The 20,923-nt window shown below is 45.5% G+C and overlaps 1 protein-coding gene and 1 long non-coding RNA gene across 4 annotated transcripts in view; one reads left to right on the top strand and one right to left on the bottom strand.

Moving 5' to 3' along the window:
* The window catches only part of TPST1 (tyrosylprotein sulfotransferase 1), a 137,877-nt gene extending 131,592 nt beyond the window's left edge, over positions 1–6,285 (bottom strand). The window contains exons 1-2 of one of the 3 annotated variants that reach the window (XM_072752758.1): positions 6,102–6,235; positions 607–724 (exon numbers count right to left, since the gene is read on the bottom strand). The gene's annotated coding sequence lies outside the window, so the exon portion shown is untranslated. Of the gene's footprint in view, positions 1–606; positions 725–6,101 lie in introns of all 3 variants that reach the window. The other 2 variants (XM_072752759.1, XM_072752757.1) reach the window with 2 other exon arrangements.
* Positions 5,456–7,687, top strand: LOC140598260 (uncharacterized). Its single transcript, XR_012000500.1, has 2 exons — positions 5,456–5,622; positions 6,809–7,687. It is a non-coding gene; the product is annotated as an uncharacterized lncRNA (long non-coding RNA).
* Positions 7,688–20,923: the final 13,236 nt, after the last annotated feature.

The following is a 20,923-nucleotide window of genomic DNA, read 5'->3' as shown; positions in this document are numbered from 1 at the left end:
ATAGCAAATACAGAAAAGAACCAAATGGAAATTACAGAACTGAAAAATAACCAAAACAAAAAGCCATTAGATGGGCTCAATCACAGAATGAATACAAGAGATGAAAAAAAGTTGAAAGCGGAAGTAGAACAAAAGGAATTACCCAATCTAAACAAAAGAGGGAAAAAATGCCTCATGCACTGTAAGATTATAACAAAAGATCTAAGAGTTGTATTTTCACAGTCACAGAGAGAGTGCCCCAGAAAAATCATTCTAAAAATGGCTGAAACATCCAAAATTTGAAACATCCAAAATGGCAAAAGACATAAACTTACAGTTCAAAAAGCTAACAGAGGAGCACCTGGTTGGCTCACTCAGTAGAGCATGCAACTCCTGATCTCAGGGTTGTGAGTTCAAGCCCCACATTGCGCATGGAGCCTACTTTAAAAACTAAAAATAAAAAGCTAACAGTACTCCAAATAGGTTAAGCACAAACAAATTCCTGCCAAGGTATATCATAATTAAACTTCTAAAAACTAAAGACAAAGGAAAAGCCTTTAAAGCAGCCAGGGAGAAAGAATATACCACCTCGGGGATCCCTGCGTGGCTCAGCGGTTTAGCGCCTACCTTTGGCCCAGGGCACGATCCTGGAGTCCCGGGATCGCTGGATGGAGTCCCGCGTCAGGCTCCCTGCATGGAGCCTGCTTCTCCCTCCTCCTGTGTCTGCCTCTCTCTCTCTCTATGTCTATCATAAATAAATAAATAAATAAATAAATAAATAAATAAATATATAAATAAATAAATAAATAAATAAATAAATCTTAAAAAAAAAATACACCACCTCGAGGAAAACACAAATTCCAATAATAGAGGATTTCTCATCTGAAATCATGGAGGTCTAAGAGAGGTGGCACAACATTTTCAAATGCTGTAAGAGCCGTCAACCACAAATTCTACAAAGAGAAACAGCTGCAAAGATCTTAAGAAAACTAAAAAACAAAAGTTCCACAGTTTATATCTTAGTACTAACAAATCACAATGTATATGGGACCATTAAATGAGCAATTACAGGTTTTTCTTATAACAGTAAATATCTGGGAATTACAGATTTCCCCCTCACAAACACCAATGCCAATGAGATACATATATGTAGATGGCTTAATGCATATTCTCTACTTCCTTAATTCTCTTAAAAAGAAATAGTTCTAAAAAAAAAGTTCTGTCACTGTTCAAGATCTTTTATCAGTTTGATAGTTTTTGTTCTACTTTTTTTTAATTTTATTTTTTTAAGATTGTATTTATTTATTCATGAGAGACACAGAGAGGCAGAGACATAGGCAGAGTGAGAAGCAGGCTCCATGCCAGGAACCTGATGCAGGAGGACTCGATCCCAGGACCATGCCCTGAGCCAAAGGCAGATGCTTAACCCCTGAGCCACCCAGGCGTCCCAGTTTTTGTTCTACTTGAAAATTCCAAAACTTATGAGCCTCAAATCAGAGTTATTTGTTTAAAGAAGATGGAAGATATATATGTCTCAACAATCCATAAGATCCATTTTAAATAGTATCTGCTGGGACACCTGGGTGGCTCGGCGGTTGAGCACCTGACTTCTGCACAGGGCGAAATCCTGGAGTTCCAGGATTGAGTCCCACATCGAGCTCCTGGCATGGAGCCTACTTCTCCCTCTGTCTCTGCCTCTATCTCTCTCTCTCTCTCTCTCTCTCTGTCTCTCATGAATAAATAATCTTTTAAAAATAAATAAATAGTATCTGCTAAAGAGGAAGCCTGAATGAACCTCTATAATCATGTAACAGCTTAACTATGTTAAAAGCCAAGTATGAGAGCAAATATTATTTATCTTAATCCACTCTAATTTATTACTAATATATATATGTTTTTTTAAACAAGAATGACTATGCAAGTATGACTAATGACCTGTTAAACAGCCAAGAAACAAACAGATGGTCATCTTGCAAAACTGTGAATTCAAGATCTGTTTCACATTATTTACCAACTGACTCACTCAAATAATTTTTATCGTTTTTAAATATACTAAGTACTGTACAAGGCAGTGATAAAAAGATAAATAACATATTACAACACTGTGATGTAATTATTATAGAATATATATCCAGTCTTCATTCCTGGCTCCTAGCACAGAGCTAAAACCTTTAGAATTTTCTTGATGGGGTAAGAAGAGCATCTTTTGTTACTCATAATAAGCCCCTTTCAACCATATCTTGGAGAATGAGGGGTGGTTGCCATAAGAACCAACCCCTGACCTCAAGATGGGGAAAAGGGGTGCAGATTGAGTTTATCACAATCAACCAATGATTATGCCTACATAACGAAGCCTCCATAACACCCTAACTGAAGGGAATCAGAAGCTTCTGGGTTGGTGAACACATGAAGGTGTCGGGAGGATGGTGCCCCCAAAGAAAAGCACAGAAGCTCATGGAAGCTCCATGCCCCTTACTCCATACCTTGCCCTATGCATCTCTTCCATTTGCTGTTCCTGAATTATACCCTTTATAATAAGCAAGTAACGGTTAAGTAAAGAGCTTTCTGGAGTCCTGTGAGCCATTACAGCACATTATTGATCGGAAGAAGGGATTGTAGGAAGCCCCAATTTACAGTCAGCTGGTCAAAAGTGCAGGTCACAACATGGGACTTGCAACTAGCGTAGTAGTGGGGGGTACAGGAGGTGGGCAGGGGCTAAGTTCTCCACCGTGGAGACTACACAAACTCCAGGTAGGTGGTGTCATAATTAGGTTAACTCGTAGGACACCCAGTAGGGGTCTGGAGAGTTGGAGAACGTAAGGGAAAAGCCCACATATGTGATGTCAGTAGCGTCGTGAGTAGTGTAGAAAAAACAGTAGGCATGATCTTAGATCTCAATAAACTCCTTGTCATGACAAAAATAGGTGCACAAGAAATCATTTAAATAAAATGGTATGTACTTTAATAGGTACATGTACCAAGTGCCAGGAAAGTAAGCAACTAATGATGCCAACAAAAATGACATCTATCCTAATTTTCACGAGTTAAATACTGTAATTTCTCAGGGTTCTATCATTCCCTCTTCAAGCTCCCAGCCCAGTTCTCAGCCTGAGCTCACATAAAAAGCAATGTTTTAATTTTAAAAATTGTATGTATGTGGGCAGCCCTGGTGGCGCAGCACTTTGGTACCGTCTACAGCCTGGGGTGTGTTCCTGGAGACCCAGGATCGAGTCCCATGTCGGGCTCCCTACATGGAACCTGCTTCTCCCTCTGCCTGTGTCTCTGACTCTCTCTCTCTCTCTCTCTCTCTCTCTCAAATAAATAAATAAAACATTTTTAAAAAATAAAATAAAATAAATAAAAATTGTATGTATGTATGTATGCATTTATTTGAGAGAGAGAATGCACTAACCAGGGAGCCCGACATGGAACTCAATCCTAGGACCCCAAGATCATGACCTGAATGAAAGGCAGCTGCTGAACCAACTGAGCCACCCAGCTGCCCTGGGAAGCATTTTTTTAAATGAGAAGGTTTGGCCCCACACCAAACCAACTCTCTATGGAAGCCTTCACCCTCTCATCCTTATTCTTTAAAAGGTCCCCGGATGGTTTTACAGTAGCGCCTGGGTAAGTGAATGAAGTAGTGCTTGGGATGGAAATGACCATCTCTGTTCAGGAAAAATGTAACCCAAGCCTCAACCAATCTTCTGGCAATGAGGAGAGAGAGAGAGAGAAAGATTTCAAGTAGAAACAATATGAACAATAAGAGACCAGCTGTGAAAGAAGAGGATTCTAAGGTTTCTAGGGTGAAGGCCTAAAACAGGACAAGGAGTATGTGCTTGACGGGGCTCAGTGAGTAGAGGGAAGGGAAAAGAAAATATAACCAAGTTTGGAGTACTCAGTACCCAAATTTAGTTATCCAATAGGTGATGAAAATAAAGAACTTGAAACTCAAGAAAAATGCGGACTGAATACACATCTTTGAAAACCATAAATCTACTGGTGCTATTTGAAGCTAGGATAGGAAGTGTAATCACACAAGGAAATTGGAGAACAAAGAAAAGAACAGAAATTGAAACTCTAAGGAATACTACATTAATTAGAGAAAATAAAAAAGGGGGAAGCATCAAATGAAGGTTTTTATCTTTGTTTTGGAAGATGTAAACCGTACCATGTATACGAGATGAGAAAAATATGAGAATATAGAGCAGATCAAAGATGTTAGCCTTAGAAAGGAGGAACCTTCGTCCCCTGGTAAAAGGAAATGAGATCAGAAATCAAACAGGCATAGGCATACTATCATTTTTAATGACAGATTCTTAATAGTTCAGGGCTGAAGCCCACCAATTTCTTGTGAATTTTCTGATTGCAAAATAAGCAATGAAGAAACATCAAGAGCAGGACGAAGGGAGGAGAATAGTAAAAATCTTTTAAGAAGCCATTCAGATTGTAGTACGTAAGAATATTCTAGGAGGTAAGAGTAAAGTTAGAATCCAGAAGTCTAGAGCGGCAATCCAGGTCACTTACATGATTTTCTCTAGTCTGCTCTGGAAAAGCAACTGTTTGATCCTGGCTTGTAGACCATTAAAGCAAATGTGGGAAGAATGAGTTGAAGACACTAATGTAGCTTTTATGATTTTGAAACGTCAAATTTACTTCACGCTTTGCAAAAAAAAAAAAAAAGACCGTAGTTGCTTCCTCTGATTGCCATAAAGAGGGTTGGGGAAAGGGAGAGATACTCTCCTCTGTCACTCTCACAAAACTTGTGAGAACTTTCACTCCCAAGCATGTTTGATCCCTCCAGCAGCTGATTCCAAGAATTCTACACCTGATTCCCCCGGGCTCTTCAAGGATGAAAATTCCCTGCAGGGCTGGACTCCCCAGCTGAGAGATACACAAGTGAACACTTCTGGGACACCTGGGTGGCTCAGCAGGTGACCCACTGCCTTCGGCTCAGGGCGTGATCCCGGGGTCCTGGGATCGAGTCCCACAACGGGCTCCCTGCACGAAGCCTGCTTTTCTCCTTCTGCCTGTGTGTGTGTGTGTGTGTGTGTGTGTGTGTGTCTCGTGAATAAATAAATAAAATCTTAAAAACAAAACAAAACCACTTCTTCCACGCGATGCTACTTTGGAGGAGATAAACGGGGGGGGGGGGGGTAAGGGAATAACCATACTGTGAAGCTCCCTAAGAATCCTTTACAAAGCCAATGAGTATAAAACAATGCTTGACACAAAATAGCCAACTTGTTTTCTTCCTGCATAAACGTAGTGAGTAAATAATTGATCATGTAATGTCTCTGGCACTTGGAGCTCAGTAATCTGTCCTGCCATCTCCCACACCTGTCCTCCAACAGTGAGTGGAATCCCTCTGGATCCCGGGCCTCTCGTACCACCGTCTGGAGGAGGAGAGGCGGACTGTGCACCCGCCCGCTGCGCGAGGCGCCGGGCAGGCTCTGCGCGCAGCTCCCCGGAAGGCGGGTCGTGAGGTTGAACTACGGACCTGGCACCCGGCAGAGTACTGGGGTGCCCGACGGTTCGGGTGCGAGGGATGAGAGTGGGGACGAGAGTCGAGTCCGGAGACGAACGCATCTGGGAGCAAAAGGGCAAAACCCAGGGACACGAGAGGTTGCGGGGAGACCGAAGGTACGGAGGACTGGGCGGCAGGACGCAGGGACGAGGGTGACTCTGCGGAAACGAAACCCCGGTACTCGCGCGGGCAAAGTCTGCCGTGATCCCGGCGGGACGCGGGGCGGGACGCGGCGGCGGGAAGGGGCTCATCCCCGGAGGCGCCCCAAGGGCTGCAGAGGCCGGGAAACGGTGTCAGCGCCGCGAATCCCGGGGAGGGGTCGGGGAGGGGCCTGGGCCGAGAGGCGGGGAGGGTCGGCGAGGAGCGCGGGCGCGAGCGGGAGCCGCCGACCAGGCGGGGGCGGGGCCGGACAGCCGCCCCCCCGCCACCGGGGGACCGATGCGGAGACGCGCGAGCGGGGCTGACGCGGGGCAGTGGGATGCCAGGGCCGAGTGGCCGGGCCCGAGGCGGGGCGCGGCGGCGGGAAGGCGGCGGGAAGGCGGCGGGGCCGGGGCGGCGCTCCCACCGAGCACAGCGAGCGCGGCGCCTCCCTTACCTGGGATGAGCGAGGAGCCGCCGCGCCGCCTCCCCAGCATCCTGCGCTCAGCCGCTTCTCCCACTGCCCCAGGGGGGGGCCATTCCGCCCGCCCCGGGAGCCCGCCCTCACCGCCAGGCGCCAGCGGCCGCCAGCCCGGCCCGGCCCCGCGGAGCAGCGCCAACGCGACCCGCGCCCGCGGCCGCCTCAGCAGCGACTCCCGCCGTCGCCGCCTCAGCGCCGGCCGCCTGTCTCCCGGGCGGGCCCGGGATCTCACGGATGCAGCGATTGGCTGCCGCGAGCCCGGCCGGGAGATGTGTCGGACCCTCTGATTGGTGACTTTCGCTAGCTCCGCCCGCTGGGGGCGAACAGCCCGGGTCCAGCGGGCGTTAAGGGACCGAGCGGGAGGGACCTGACGTCGCGGCCGGGCGGGCGTGCCTGCGTCCCTGCGCGTGCGCGCTCCCCGCGACGGCTCCGGGGCAGCCACCAGCCAGGCCTGCTGGCGACGGCACCCGGCTGGGGGTGTTCGCCACGCGGTCCGGGCCCCACGCGGGCGGCCTTCGTCCGCCGCACGCGGCAGAAAAGGAGCTTCTCGGAGCAGGCGCCCCCGCGTGTCCGCTGCTTCCATCCAGTACCACCTCCCCGGCCGCTCCTGGCCGAGGAGTCCAGACTCCCTGGAATAACCCAGGGACCGAGGGGGAATTCACACGGTATTGCATCCCACACAGAAGTGCGAGTGATGGGAGATGCGTCCCAACCACGGGGGAGGCGAACTGATCCTGGAGAGAAAGAAGTGAAAACTGGAGAAAAGGCCAAGGAACGAGCGACGTTGGGGAGAGGGATGAAATTTCCGACTGAAAATTAACAGTTGGCGCCGACGCCTCCCCCCCTGGCACATCCACACCAGCTTCCGGCAACGCGAGTGTCTCAGTTGTACGAGTTGTACGAACCGTGAGAGAAGATTCAAAATGCAGTAAGCAGGGCCTCGTCCGACTCTGGGAACGCCTCAAACTTTTGACTTTCGTCAATCGAACTTTCTACTTTTGTCTATTGCAACTTGTTGGTTTCGGCTCCACCGTCTTCTCCACTGAACCTTCTGCTTGGACTGAAAGAGAAAATGCTAACCTCTGACGGCTAAATTGTTATGTGTTAATGAGTCTAAACTCAGCCGGCAGCAATCATAATTATGTTAAAACGACTTATGTAACCTTGTGGCTTTTGCCTTTAGAAGCTGGATCTAATGCATCCTTGAAATTCAGAGCACACTTTGAATTTCAGTGGACTCCATGTCTCCTCCAAATAAATGCTTCGATTGCCTTACCTCCTCTTCTTGATGGACAGAACACAGATTGCAAAAAGGCATGGGCTCAGGGATCTAATCTAGTAAAGATATTCAAAATTCCTGTCAACCATATTGGAATGTTATCTAATGTTATCTACAGAATGAAATCTGTAAAATATGTATGTATCTTAGAGAGTTGCTGTAGTGTTCAAGTGAGATACACGCAAAAAATTGTACCTGAATGCTCTATAGCAACATTATTCATAATAGCCAATAAACTGAAAACAACTGTCCATCAACTGATTAATAAAATTTGGTATATCCATGTGATGAAATATTATTCAGCCATAAAAAGGAATGAAGTTCTGATACATGCTACAATGTGGATTGCAATATTGAAAATATTATGCCAAGTGAAATCGTTACAAAAGACCCCATATTGTAGAAGTCCATTTTATATAAAATGTCCAAAATAGGCAAATCCATAGAGATAACAAGTAGATTAGTAAATGTCTTGGGCTAAGGAGACTGGGGAGAATGGGAAGTGACTGCTAATAGGTCTAGGGTTTCCTTTGGGGGTGACTGTTGAAAATGTCCTAAAATTGTGTGATGGTTATACAATTTTGTGCATATATATGTGTGTGTGTGTTTTTTTTAATATTTTATTTATTTATTCATGAGAGACACAGAAGCAGAGACACAGGCAGAGGGAGAAGCAGGCTCCCTTCAGGGAGCCCGATGTGGGACTCCATCCCAGGACTCCAGGATCACACCCTGAGCCAAAGGCAGGCACTCAACCGCTGAGCCGCCCAGGCATCCCAATTTTGTGCATATATTAAATGTGTACTTTAAATAGGGGAATTGTGGGCAGCCTGGGTGGCTCAGCGGTTTAGCGCCGCCTTCAGCCCAGGGTGTGATCCTGGAGACCCAGGATGGAATCCCACATCGGGCTCCCTGCATGGAGCCTGCTTCTCCCTCTGCCTGTGTCTTTGCCTCTTTCTCTCTCTCTCTCTCTCTCTCTCTCTCTCTGTGTGTGTGTCTCTCATGAATAAATAAACAAAATCTTTAAATAATAATAAATAAATAGGGGAATTGTATGGCATGTGGATTATATCTCAAGGAAGCTATTACTTTTTTTTTTAAGATTTTATTTTATTTTTTTGGGTCTCCAGGATCATGCCCTGGGCTGAAGGCAGGCACTTAACCGCGGATCCACCCAGGAATCCCTTTAAGTTTTTATTTTTAAGTAATGTCTACTCCCAGCATGGGGCTCAAACTCATGACCCTAAGATCCAGAGTTGCATGCTCTACTGACTGAGCTAGCCAGGTGCTCCGAAGTTGTCACTTTTTCAAAAAATAAAATGAAGTAACAAACCTCTGAAAGCCCCTGGCTCTGGTGCCTCTCTAAGAACAAGGGATCAGTATATCTAACTTTGTTTTTTCATTATTCAGTTAACAAAATCTTATAAGCAATTTGATCTGAGGAAATTTAAGCAAATACCCCCCATGATATTTTTCTTTGGAACATTTAAATTAAATGAAGAAGATTATCTGATTTGACCCAAGCCACTGTGGGGCAGAAGAAACGGACCACTAGGATTATAAAATTCACCAAAAGAGAGTGAACAAGATCAGCAGGCCTAGAGCAAGAGAAAGGGAAGGAAGGCAACAACAGCTCTACAAAGTGATTATGGAACGACCAGAAGGGTGCCCCCAAAGTCATTTAACCAGCCTTTTAAAGTTAAGGGCCATGTTTCATTCCACTTCCTCCATTTCAGACCCGCTTCAGGAAAAGTGCTCACTACCACCTGAAGCTACTGCCAGCCCCTCTCTGCAAAACAGAATTGCAACTGAGATGCTCTTCTTACTGCCCCAAATACTTCACCCAACTACAGGACCTGAAAAAAAACACCACAACTGAGTAGCCAGGTGAGAGGCTGGTGTGTGTATCTCACCTAGTAAACTAGAGAACAAATTCTTTTTTTTTTTTTTTTTTTTGATAACAAATTCTAGATGTGGGGGATCCAGTAAAAACAGAGGACACAAATCACTGAGGTGAAATCTGGCAGGGATGTTGGCTCCCTGCCTGTCACATGGCAGGATGTCTCCCAGAGCAGGACAGCTTTTAGGTGGCCCCAAGAGCCAGAAGCAAGGACCTGCTTGAAGTGAAGCAAAGCTCAGAGTCATTTGGGAAAAAGTTTTTCTGCTTTCTAAAGCTACCACCAGCTACTTAGTACATGTTAAGAAAAAAGACTCCAAAATATACTCATAAGTGAAAAGAAGAAAGTTAAAAACAGTGTATATATGGGCCATTTGCATTTTTTTTAATACACACACCCTCACACACTCATGCTAGTGATTTAAAAAAAATAATCTCTGGAAGGATAAGCAACTGATAAATTATTGAACGCTACATCTGAAACTATGTAATTGAATTTAAATAATTTTTAAAAATCTCTGGAAAGATGCATAGTAAACCATAGCAGTGGTTATTCCTGGATGGAAAATCGAAGGACTTGGGGACAGGAATGGGAAAGAGACTTATTTTTCACTATATCTATATACTCAGGCACTTTGTGAAAGCTTGTCATGTATCTTGATTTCTATCTAAAACAAATTAATTGGGGATCTCTGGTGGCTCAGCGGTTTAGCGCCTGCCTTCGGCCCAGGGTATGATCCTGGAGTCCCGGGATGGAGTTCCATGTTGGGTTCCCCACATGGAGCCTGCTTCTCCCTCTGCCTGTGTCTCTGCCTTTCTCTCTCTCTCGTATCTCATGAATAAATAAATAAAATCTTTAAAAATAAAAATAAAACAAAACAAATAAATTTTAAAAATAAATAAAATAAATATAAAATAAAACAAATTCAGAATTTAAAAAAAAAAAAAAAAACCCTCTCGGGATCCCTGGGTGGCGCAGCGGTTTGGCGCCTGCCTTTGGCCCAGGGTGCGATCCTGGAGACCCGGGATCGAATCCCACGTCGGGCTCCCGGTGCATGGAGCCTGCTTCTTCTTCTGCCTATGTCTCTGCCTCTCTCTCTCTCTGTGACTATCATAAATAAATAAAAATTTAAAAAAAAAAACCCTCTCTTCTGCAAAACTCACCATTCAAAGCTATATGAACCCCTGGTTCACATGATGTGTACATGGCTTTGTGTAACTTAATAAACCACATAATCAGGATACATACTGTGATCATGCTGTATGTATTTTCCCTCCCCAGCCTTACCTCTTTCAGGTGATCTACTCAGACTCAGATAACCTCACCTGAGGGCACAGACAGCTTCACCTCCAATGAAGCAATTCAAAGGACCCAGAGCTTGTTTCTTCCAAACAACCTAGGCAGCCCCCACAGGCCAAAAAAAAAAAAAAAAAAGGAGAGGAAATGGACAAGTGGTCGCTGATACCCCAGGGACAGCCTGGAAGCCACTGCCCAGTTAGGCCAGCCTCACACAGCTCCTGCCTCAGGGACTCCTCTCCCAGGAAGGCCTGGCCCAGTGTGAATAAGGACTCCTTACCACAGTATCTCACCTCCTGGAAGGAAAGTCTATTCAACACATCTAGGAATGTTCAGGATTGGAGGAGAACTAAAGAGGCAGCACAGCCTTCCACCAGTTTTATTTTGGGGGGTATGTTGCTTTTGATTTGGTATTTGGGGCAGCAGATCTCCCTTCATGGCATTGCCACTCCAGAATCTGTCATGGACAGAAGATGGTTGCAGAGGTAAGAGATGGAAGTGGGAAGAGGCCCTCAGAAATGGAAAACTGGGGAAGAGAATCATGCCAGTTCCTCCTTTTTTATTCTGTGTCCCAGCCCAAGGCAGCTGGGAATGAGAGGAGCAAGGGACTTGGAAACAGAAAATGGGAAGACAGGCTATCTTTGAAGTGCAAGTAAAGGAGCACAGACCTTCAGAAAGCATCCATGTGGCTGCAGGAGAAGTGTGAGAAGTGGAAAGTGGGGACAAAAGGAAGTCTCAAGGATAAGGGCAGAAATGGTGATGACAGAGGTGGTTGTCTGCCCAGCCCTCTGTCCTGTCCCCAGTACAGGGGTGAGTGAATGGACACATATAGAAATGTCAAAAGCTGCAGCTGTCAATAAAGGTCACCAAGTCAAAGCAGAGGGACACAGGGAAGAGAATAGGAAGGTACTCAGGTCCTGCCTGGGAGGGCAGAGAGACAGGATGAGGGCTCCAGAGGCAAAGATCCTTGTTGGAGAATTGAGGGTTAGGTTAAACTTTCATCCTAAAGTGAGCTCCAAGTCCTGGCTGACTTAGGACAAAATGAAACGCTTACCTGCAAATAGCATCAAAGGGCCAGCGAGCTGCAGGCAACACCTCACAGTTCTCTTGAAGCTTGTGGGATAGAGGGGTTGGAGACAGAAAGAAAATGGTGATACAATTTAAAGAAAAGGGAAAGAAAAGAGCATGCCTCTTCACTTTCCCCTCCCCTAGATCCAGGAAAACAGGCCAGGTCAGGCCCCTCAGCCACATCATCATTTTAAAATGAAAATCCAGCCTAGCCTATGAGCAGGCATTTTCCAAATGGCTACAGAATTCCCACACCTTCCAAAAATACCTCTTAATGGAACTCCTGCCAGGGAGCAAGGGCCATATGCCCAGGCTGGAACCAACTAATTGGGCTTTCTGAGCCCAGGAGCTACTACCCACATGCTCTGCAGACCCTAGATGCAGGAAATGCCCACTGCTCTGTCTGGTAAACCCAGCCAGACAGCTACTGGTGCTGAGCCCAAGACTGAGAGCAAAGCATCCTCTAGCTCCACTTACAACAAAAAAGATTATGGGAGGCTGGATGGCTCAGCAGTTGAGTATCTGCCTTTGGCCCAGGGTGTGATCCTGGAGTCCCGGGATCGAGTCCCACATTGGGCTCCTTGCATGGAGCCTGCTTCTTCCTCTGCCTGTGTCTCTGCCTCTCTCTCTCTGTGTCTTTCATGAATAAATAAAATCTTAAAAAAAGATTATGTGATTTCCAGGAGTGGTTTTCAAACCTTGCTATGAATATAAACCACCTGTGCAGCTTTGTAAAATAGACATTAAGCCTCTTCTTTTTTTAAAAAAAAAATTTATTTATGATAGTCACACACACAGAGAGAGAGAGAGAGAGAGAGAGAGAGAGAGAGGCAGAGACATAGGCAGAGGGAGAAGCAGGCTCCATGCACCGGGAGCCTGACATGGGATTCAATCCCAGGTCTCCAGGATCGGGCCCTGGGCCAAAGGCAGGCGCTAAACTGCTGTGCCACCCAGGGATCCCAGACACCAAGCCTCTTGTCAATCATATGAAGCAGAAGCTCTGGGAGAAAGGTCACACACCACCCCCCCCCCAACCATGGAGTGGGGCACAGCGACTGGAGTAATGACTGGGAAGTAACACAAGGGGACTTGAGAAAAGCTAGTCGGTGATACTCTGTTCCTGACCATGGAAATTACCCAGCTTGTTCACTTCATAAAAACTCATCCAACTGTAATCGCATGTGCAGTTTTCTGTATATTTGTTACACTTCGTTTTTCAAAGAGTCCCTGGATAAATTCTGCTCCCCAACAGGTTTGAAGACCAAAGAGTCAGAGGTCTAGGGTGAGGGTCTTAGGTTACACTAGAGAAGCTGAGTACATTGGACAGGGGTCTGCCTCTACTCTTAGGCGGGTCTCTGACTTTCAAAGGAAAGAAGCTCCAGGGATGGGAGGAGCTCCAGGGAACAACCTTCCTTGTGCCCACAGATGTAGACTCCTGACACCAGGAACAGCTGCCAAGAGTAGTGACTTGTCCTGCACCTTGCCTCTTGGACAGGGCTTGCTCGGGTCCCCTGTGAGCCAACTCCAGAGGGCCATTTTCACCTGTGGCCTTGGTTTTCGTTCCCTGGTTAAAGAGGTTGCAGAGGCTACGAGTTGCTTGCCACCCTGATTGCTCCCTTTCCCGAGGCAATTAGCTTCTTGAAAGGATATGCTACCTCCCACAGGATCTGGGGGATTCAGGACATTTACTAGTGTCTTCCACCAGGCACTGTTCTAGGTGCTGAGGACACAGCACTGTCCTTGCTATCCTTTTTTTTTTTTTTTTTTAAGATTCATTAATTTATTCATGAGAGACACACACACACACACAGAGAGAGAGAGAGAGAGAGAGAGGCAGAGACACAGGCAGAGGGAGAAGCAGGCTCCCTGCAGGGATCACACCTTGAACAGAAGGCAGATGCTTAATCACTCAGCCATCCAGGCATACCAGTCATGGCTGTCCTTATTGGGCTTATATTTTAATATAGAGCATGCCACTCAATTACGTGTGAAAGAGATCAGAAGATGCCGCCTCAAAATCTACCAATGTGGGGGATCCCTGGGTGGCTCAGTGGTTTAGCTCCTGCCTTTGGCCCAGGGTGCAATCCTGGAGTCCCGGGATTGAGTCCCATGTCGGGCTCCCCGCATAGAGCCTGCTTCTCTCTCTCTCTCTCTGTCTATCATGAATAAATAAATAAATATTTTTTAAAAAAATCTTCCACTGTGGCTTAAAGATTATTTTGAGTTGAAGGCAATTAAGAAACAGAAAATGGGGGAGAAGAAAAAAGAAACAGAAAACACAAATTCTCTGTCCTTTTCTGCAGGAAACAGAGCATACATTCTCTTTTGTTTTGTTTTGTTTTGTTTTTAAGATTTTATATATTTATTCATGAGAGACACGGAGAGAGGCAGAGACACAGCCAGATGCCCCAGGGCAGCTCTGTTGAAGTCCCTGCGTGGAGCCTGACATGGGACTTGATTCCGGGTCTCCAGAATCACGCCCTGGGCTGAAGGCGGCGCTAAACCACTGAGCCACCCAGAAATCCCCCTTCATTTCTCTTTTGTAAAGGAAATTTCCATTTGTAAAGATGCTCCTCTATCTTATCAGGAAGAGAACAATTTGGAGAGAACTCTCGACCCTCTTCATCACTTAAATCTGCATAACAAACCTTACCAATCACCCTTATCTTCCATTAGTTTCCCTTGTATATCTAACTTAACACATTTTGATATCCCTAGAAACTCAAATCCTGCCCCCCTTTCCCCTATGAAGTTAAGAATGTAAGCCTTTCAGCAGTTTAGCACCTGCCCAGGGCATGATACTGGGGTCCTGGGATAGAGTCCCACATCGGGCTCCCTGCATGGAGCCTGCTTCTCCCTCTGTCTGTGTCTCTGCCTCTCCCTCTCTCATGAATAAATAAATGAAAAATCTTAAAAAAAATATATATATATATATGTGTGTATATATATGTATATACACACATATATATATATATAAGTCTTTCAGGGGCTTCACCCTCATACATTATGCAATGCAGTGCAGATTCATGGGGAACCTGGTGTTAAACCATTCTTAAATGACCTACTTCTGGGTCCACGTTTCCTACGTAGCAGAGCAGCTTCCTCACTGTGATCTGTTGAAAGCCCTCATCACAAAGGCTTGTGAAAAACAAAATAAATACAGCAAAAAAAGAAAAGAATATAAGCCCTTCAACCTATGGAATGGGAGAAGATATTTGCAAATGACATATCTGTTAAAGATTTGGGGTTAATATCCAAAATCTATAAAGAACTTATCCAACTCAACACCCAAAAACCAAATAATCCAGTTTAGAAATGGTCAGAAGACATGAATAGATGTTTTCCCAAAGAAGACATCCAGAAGGCCAACAGACACATGAAAAGATGTTCAACATCATTCAGCATCAGGGAAATACAAGTCAAAACTATAATGAGATACCACCTCACACCAATCAAAAAAGCTAAAGTTAATAACACAGGAAACAACAGGTGTTGGAAGTGATGTGCAGAAACAAATGCAGAAGAGAAATTATTAAATTTCCTAACAACCTACAGCCCATTGACAGGTCCTTGAAACAGGCAGAGGGACATTCCTCTAGGGACCCAATTGCCCGTGTTCATAATTTGCTAAGGACAAAAGGCAATCTTTGCCCGACGCCCAGGTTCCTATAAGCCTACTTTAACATATGAAAATTCCTTTAGAAATTTTCTTTATCTCTAAAAGCTCCATGATACGTGTTGGCAATCCTCCTCCAAGTACATGGCCCACCGATATACATCTGAAGGGTCCTATAAGGTTTTATTAAACAGTAATAAATGACCTTGTTCCAACAATAGTTAGCCCCCCAAGGTCCTGGAAATCTTGCTTCCAAAATTCCTTAGAGAGTACTCTATCCTCAAACCCTTCCCAACTTGAAAGTATATAATGGGTCACACCTCATGACCCCAGGGCAGCTCTCTCTGCCCATGGTCCTGTCGCCATGCTTTAATAAAACCAACATTTTGCACCAAAGACATTTTAAGAATTCTTTCTTCAACCCTAACGTCTTTCCTACATCACAAGGATGTAGAGAAAAGGGAACCCTCTTTCACTGTTGGTGGGAATGCAAACTAGTGCAGCCACTCTGGAAAACAGAAGAGGTTTTCCTCTTGGAGGTTCCTCAGAAGGTTAAAAATAGAGCTATCCTATGACCCAGCAATTGCACTACTAGGTATTTACCCAAAGGAGATCTATATCTATCTATATCTATATCTATATCTATATCTATATCTATATCTATATCTATATCTATCTTTTTTTTAATTTTTTTAAATTTTTATTTATGATAGCCACAGAGAGAGAGAGAGAGAGAGGCAGAGACACAGGCAGAGGGAGAAGCAGGCTCCATGCCCCGGGAGCCTGATGTGGGATTCGATCCCGGGTCTCCAGGATCGCGCCCTGGGCCAAGGGCAGGCGCCAAACCGCTGCGCCACCCAGGGATCCCTCTATATCTATATCTATATCTATATCTATATCTATATCTATATCTATATCTATATCTATATCTATATCTATATCTATATCTATATCTATATCTATATCATCTATCTAGATCATCATCTATATATCTTATCTATCTATTTATGCTTTTAACTCTAACCATTTAAGAAGCCAACTACTTCCTTTGTTGGCTCCTGTATACCTGGGCAATAATAATAACGTTTTCTCCTGTTAACCTGTTGTTTGCCAGTTTAATCTTCAGGCCCCAGCCTCTGAGCCTAAGAGGGTAGAAGGCTGTGCAGTCTCCCAAGTGTACTTAACAGAGGCACTCAAGATAATGAAGACTGGCTCACCAGTCTCACAGTCACTCACTGTGCCCAGGTCTCCATGTCCAATCCTTTGCTCATACACATTCTTTCACCTGCATTGACCTCCAGCCAGCTCTGCTGTGAAAATCCAGGCAACCTCCAGATGCACTGCAAATGCAACTCCACTCATAAGTGTCTCATCTCTGTGACTTTTGTGACTTGTGCCCAGCTTAACACTTCTTAAGAAACTCTTCCCACTCTATTTGCATTCTTGTTCTCTGTGTCTTTGTCTGGTTGTCCTCCCTCATTCTCAGCAGATAGGAAGGGGATGTATCGTACTTTGCTGCGTATTCTCTGCAGCAGCACCCAAAGCCATTCTGGGCCCATAAAAGGCCTTGGAATGTTTGCTGAGATGGATTAAATTGAATGGTGGGAGAGCGTTTCCCTTTAAAAAAGTAAAAAAAAAAAAAAAGAATCATCAGTTAACTTTGTTCTATGTCTGTAATTCACAGACAAAAGCTCTATTGGCTTTTTTAAAACTTTATTTTGAGAATTTTTAAACATAGAAAAAATTGATGAGAATAGTACAATTAACTCCAGTGTATATATCATTTACTAAGTGTCCAACTGTTGATGTACCAATTTTCTACATTTGTTTGATGTCTGTCTAGATATAATTGTCATTGTCATTTTTGAACCATTTGATAATAAATTACAGACATTGTGTCTTATGTTCCTTTTTACTTCATAGGTATCTCCTAAAACAAGGACATTCTCTTATCATGATCCAGTGAAGGAAATTTATCAAATTTATGTCACATACAGTCCATATTTAAATTTATGAATAGGATTCATAATCCGAGAGGATTTCGTCAACCCCCATTTTGACCTCAGTCTGTACTTTGTAATTGATTAAGTTCTTTCCAGCTTCTCTCTGAACTCAGGCAAAAGAGCCTGTATGCAAAGCCTCCCTTGATGGGAACTGGAACTACCTTGACCCCAACCAGAGCAGACCAGCAATGAGGACTGCCCAGAGCCAGCAAGACTGTGCTGGTGATTGGCCCCAAGACAGTGATGACCTGACCTTTATTGCACACCTGCAGGTACCCTCCAACTGTTGTTGTCCCACTCTTTCCTGGTAGAAATCTAGAAACATTTGTGGCATCTTGGAGACAGTCCTGAGATGTTAGTCGGCTGTCCTCCTGATGTTGGCCTTGCTGAAATAAATCCCTTTCTTGTTCTGTTGCCAGTCGTCTCCCTGCCTCTGATTCTGTCAGCAGGTAGTGGCCAAACCCAGTCTGTGTGGGGCCCCAGAGCCCAGTGTTCCCACACCTTGTGCTGGGGCTGTATTTACAGCTAGTTTTCCCTTATAATCTGTGTGTTGCCTTTGGTTATGTCACTTTTGTCTCTTTCCTCACTCTTCCTCCGTCTTTTGAGGCATACTAGTTATTTATAAAATAGTTTTCCACTTGAGTCTGTCTGCTGTCTGGGGGCAGAACACCCCCAAAAGGGAGGTGCCATCACAGCAGGAGACACACAAAGTCAATTTGACTCATGCCCGGTGGCTGGACTTCTAGTTAAGGTAGGAATCTCCGCTGGAAGTTAGTGTCCCTTACTCCGTGGCTTACAAGGAAGCTGTTGAAATGGCTCAACAGGGACTGAAGAAATATCCCGTTCCCCGTCTGATGATTCCTGCCGGGCCCTGCTGTTTCTGCCAGTCATTCAAGGAAAGCGGAGCTGGCCGCCCCCCAGGAGTAGAGATCCCAGGGCCAGGTTGGACAGAGAAGGAAAAGCAACCGGGACAGGAAACTAAGCGGAGAGCCGGGAAGGCAGTGGGCGCGCCGCCACCGGGGCCGAGCCGCAGCTCCCTGAAGCCCCAGTGGCAGGCCCCTCACACCCCTTCGGTGCCCTTTGCAGCCCTGGCGCTGCTGCAGCGGGGCTGGCCCTTCACTGGGAATGTGCTCTGGAAAAGGACCAGTTTGCAGGGAGCAGAGGAACCATCCTTTCCCTCTCCATTCCCTGCTGGTCCCTGGTAATCCTCAAGAAGAAATGACCCAGAAGCATTATATCCAGAAATTGTCCAGAGGCCAGTGAATCTGAAGGGTTCCAGATGTCTGAGCCCCGCTCGGCCTTTGCAGCCAGGCCCTCATAGATCCACTGCCTGTTTCCTCCACTCCTTGCAGATATTTGCTGTACTGTTGTACACACCCTGGGCTGGCAGTCAAGGTGGAATGTGGGGGTGCACACCCACAGGACACAAGCGCTCTGGACAAATTGCCCACAAGTTCTCATATGCCCAGTGGAAAGTGTATTTGTTTTCTGTGGCTACCATAACAAACTGCCACAAACCGAGTGGCTTGACACAGCACAAATTTATTCTCTCACCCTTCTGGAGGTCAGAAGTCTGAAATCAAGGTGTCAGCAGGATGTGCAGGTTCTCTAGGGGGAATCCTGCCTCACCCTTTCCAGCTTCTGGTGCCTGCAGGCATCCCGTGCCTTCCTTGGCTGTATCTTCCAACTCTGCCACTGTGGTCACATTGCCCCCTCTCCTCTCACAGAAAACTTGTCTTTGGATTTCAGGCAGGATCCTGCAAATACCCAGATAATCCAGGATGATCTTATAGTAGATGCTTAATTTGATTATCTCTGCAAAGATCCTTCTTCCAAATAAGGTCACATTTGCAGGTTCTGGGGGTTAGCACATATCTTTTGAGGGGTCACCATTCAACCCACTAAAGAAGAAGGTATCCTTTCTTCCACTGCAGACAAATGATAATTTTCTAAATGTTTCTCTGAATGAATGCTAAACTCCTAACTAGAATTCATTAAAATAGTCCTTAGGGGCACCTAGATGGCTTGGTTGGTTGAGCAACCTGCTCTTGGTTTCAGCTCAGGGTCCTGGTCTTGGAGTTGTGGGATTGGGCCCACACTGGCCAGGTGCTCACCCTGGAATCTGCTTGTACCTCTCCCTCCTCTCATTCTCTCTCTCTCTCTCTTTCTTTCTTTTAAATAAAAAACAAATAAATAAAATATTTAAAAATAAAATAATAGTCCCTAATGGCCCTTTTGGGCCTACCCAAATACTTTTCTTTACATACATAAACACATATGCACATGTACCCACACACAAAAACTTCACACGCTGAGATGTACACATTGTACACACATGCTTGTACAAAAACATGCATGTATACTGTACTCATACTGCATTATGTATCGAGTGCCTACTGCATGTCAGGCCCTGTGGCTATTGCATGCCAGGCCCTGCGGAGCACAGGAAACACCGCAGTGAATAAGGCAGCAAGACCCTGCCTTGTTTACACTCTGGTAAAATATTTACATGCACACAATGTGCAAAATACAAATGCAGAGTACACAATTCCCAGTGCTCCCAGAAAGGCTAAATTCAGCAATTCTAGGGCACAGGCAGCAAAGGAATGCGAAGGCCTTGATGTAAATAAAGTCACCAGTGAATGGTTTCTTTCTTTCTTTTTTTTTTTTTTTAAGATTTATTTACTTATTTATTCAGAGAGAGAGAGAGAGGCAGAGACACAGGCGGAGGAAGAAGCAGGCTCCATGCAGGGAGCCTGACGTGGGACTTGATCCCAGGTCTCCAGGATCACACCCTGGGCTGAAGGTGGCGGTAAACCGCTGTGCCACTGGGGCTGTCCACAAATGGTTTCTAAAACAGCAAATCATTGATTAAGTGAAACCTTTGTGAGCAGGAGTGAGTCCCACCCAAGAAAGAGCAGATCTTCACCTTGTCGTGGAGAGGCTTGGGGTTCAGAAGTATGAGACAGAGGAATGTGAACAAATGAGACCACCTGAGCCTTAAGCAGCTGGAGAAGGCCAGCTTAGACACCGATGCTGGTTTTGAGAAAACAGCAGGTACAAGGCTGGCTGGAGGGAAGGGAGATGGCCCACAGGAGGCACATGCAGGAAGCTGAGGGCCAGAAGTCGGACATGATGTACAGAGTGAGGTAAGATTATGAAGATAATGTCATGTCATTGTCTACCACTACTGGCACTTGCACAGGTGTGATGGGTACGTGCTGTGGCAGCTCACTCAGCTAGCCGTAACTGCAGACCCAGATTCCCTTCCTAATGTGATTTTTTTTTCCTTCGTAATGTGATTCTAACCAGCGTGGGCTATGAGCAGTATTCTTGAATGACAGAGGAGGAAAGGAAGACAGAGGCCATTTGGTGGCTGTGATACCCACACTTCTTCCTAATTATTCACACAATTGTTTGTTCCCTCTGGATCTTCCTTCCGAGTGCCTGAGAACAAGCTTCCAGCTGCGTCCATGGAACCCCAGCCTGCTTGGGACCTGCCCTTCCTGACTGCCTGCCCTACTGTGGACTTTGCACTTGCTTTGCCAGCCCCCACAATTGCATAAGCCCATCCCTTATGAAAAAAATTTTTAAAAAGAGAAAGAATGTACACGTATGCTGAACTTTAATACACCTAG

The sequence above is a fragment of the Vulpes vulpes genome, chromosome 3, assembly GCF_048418805.1.
Source record: "Vulpes vulpes isolate BD-2025 chromosome 3, VulVul3, whole genome shotgun sequence".
NCBI classification, from domain to species: domain Eukaryota; kingdom Metazoa; phylum Chordata; class Mammalia; order Carnivora; family Canidae; genus Vulpes; species Vulpes vulpes.
Note: the sequence above shows the minus strand (reverse complement) of the source record. Positions and strands in the feature narration are given on the sequence as shown.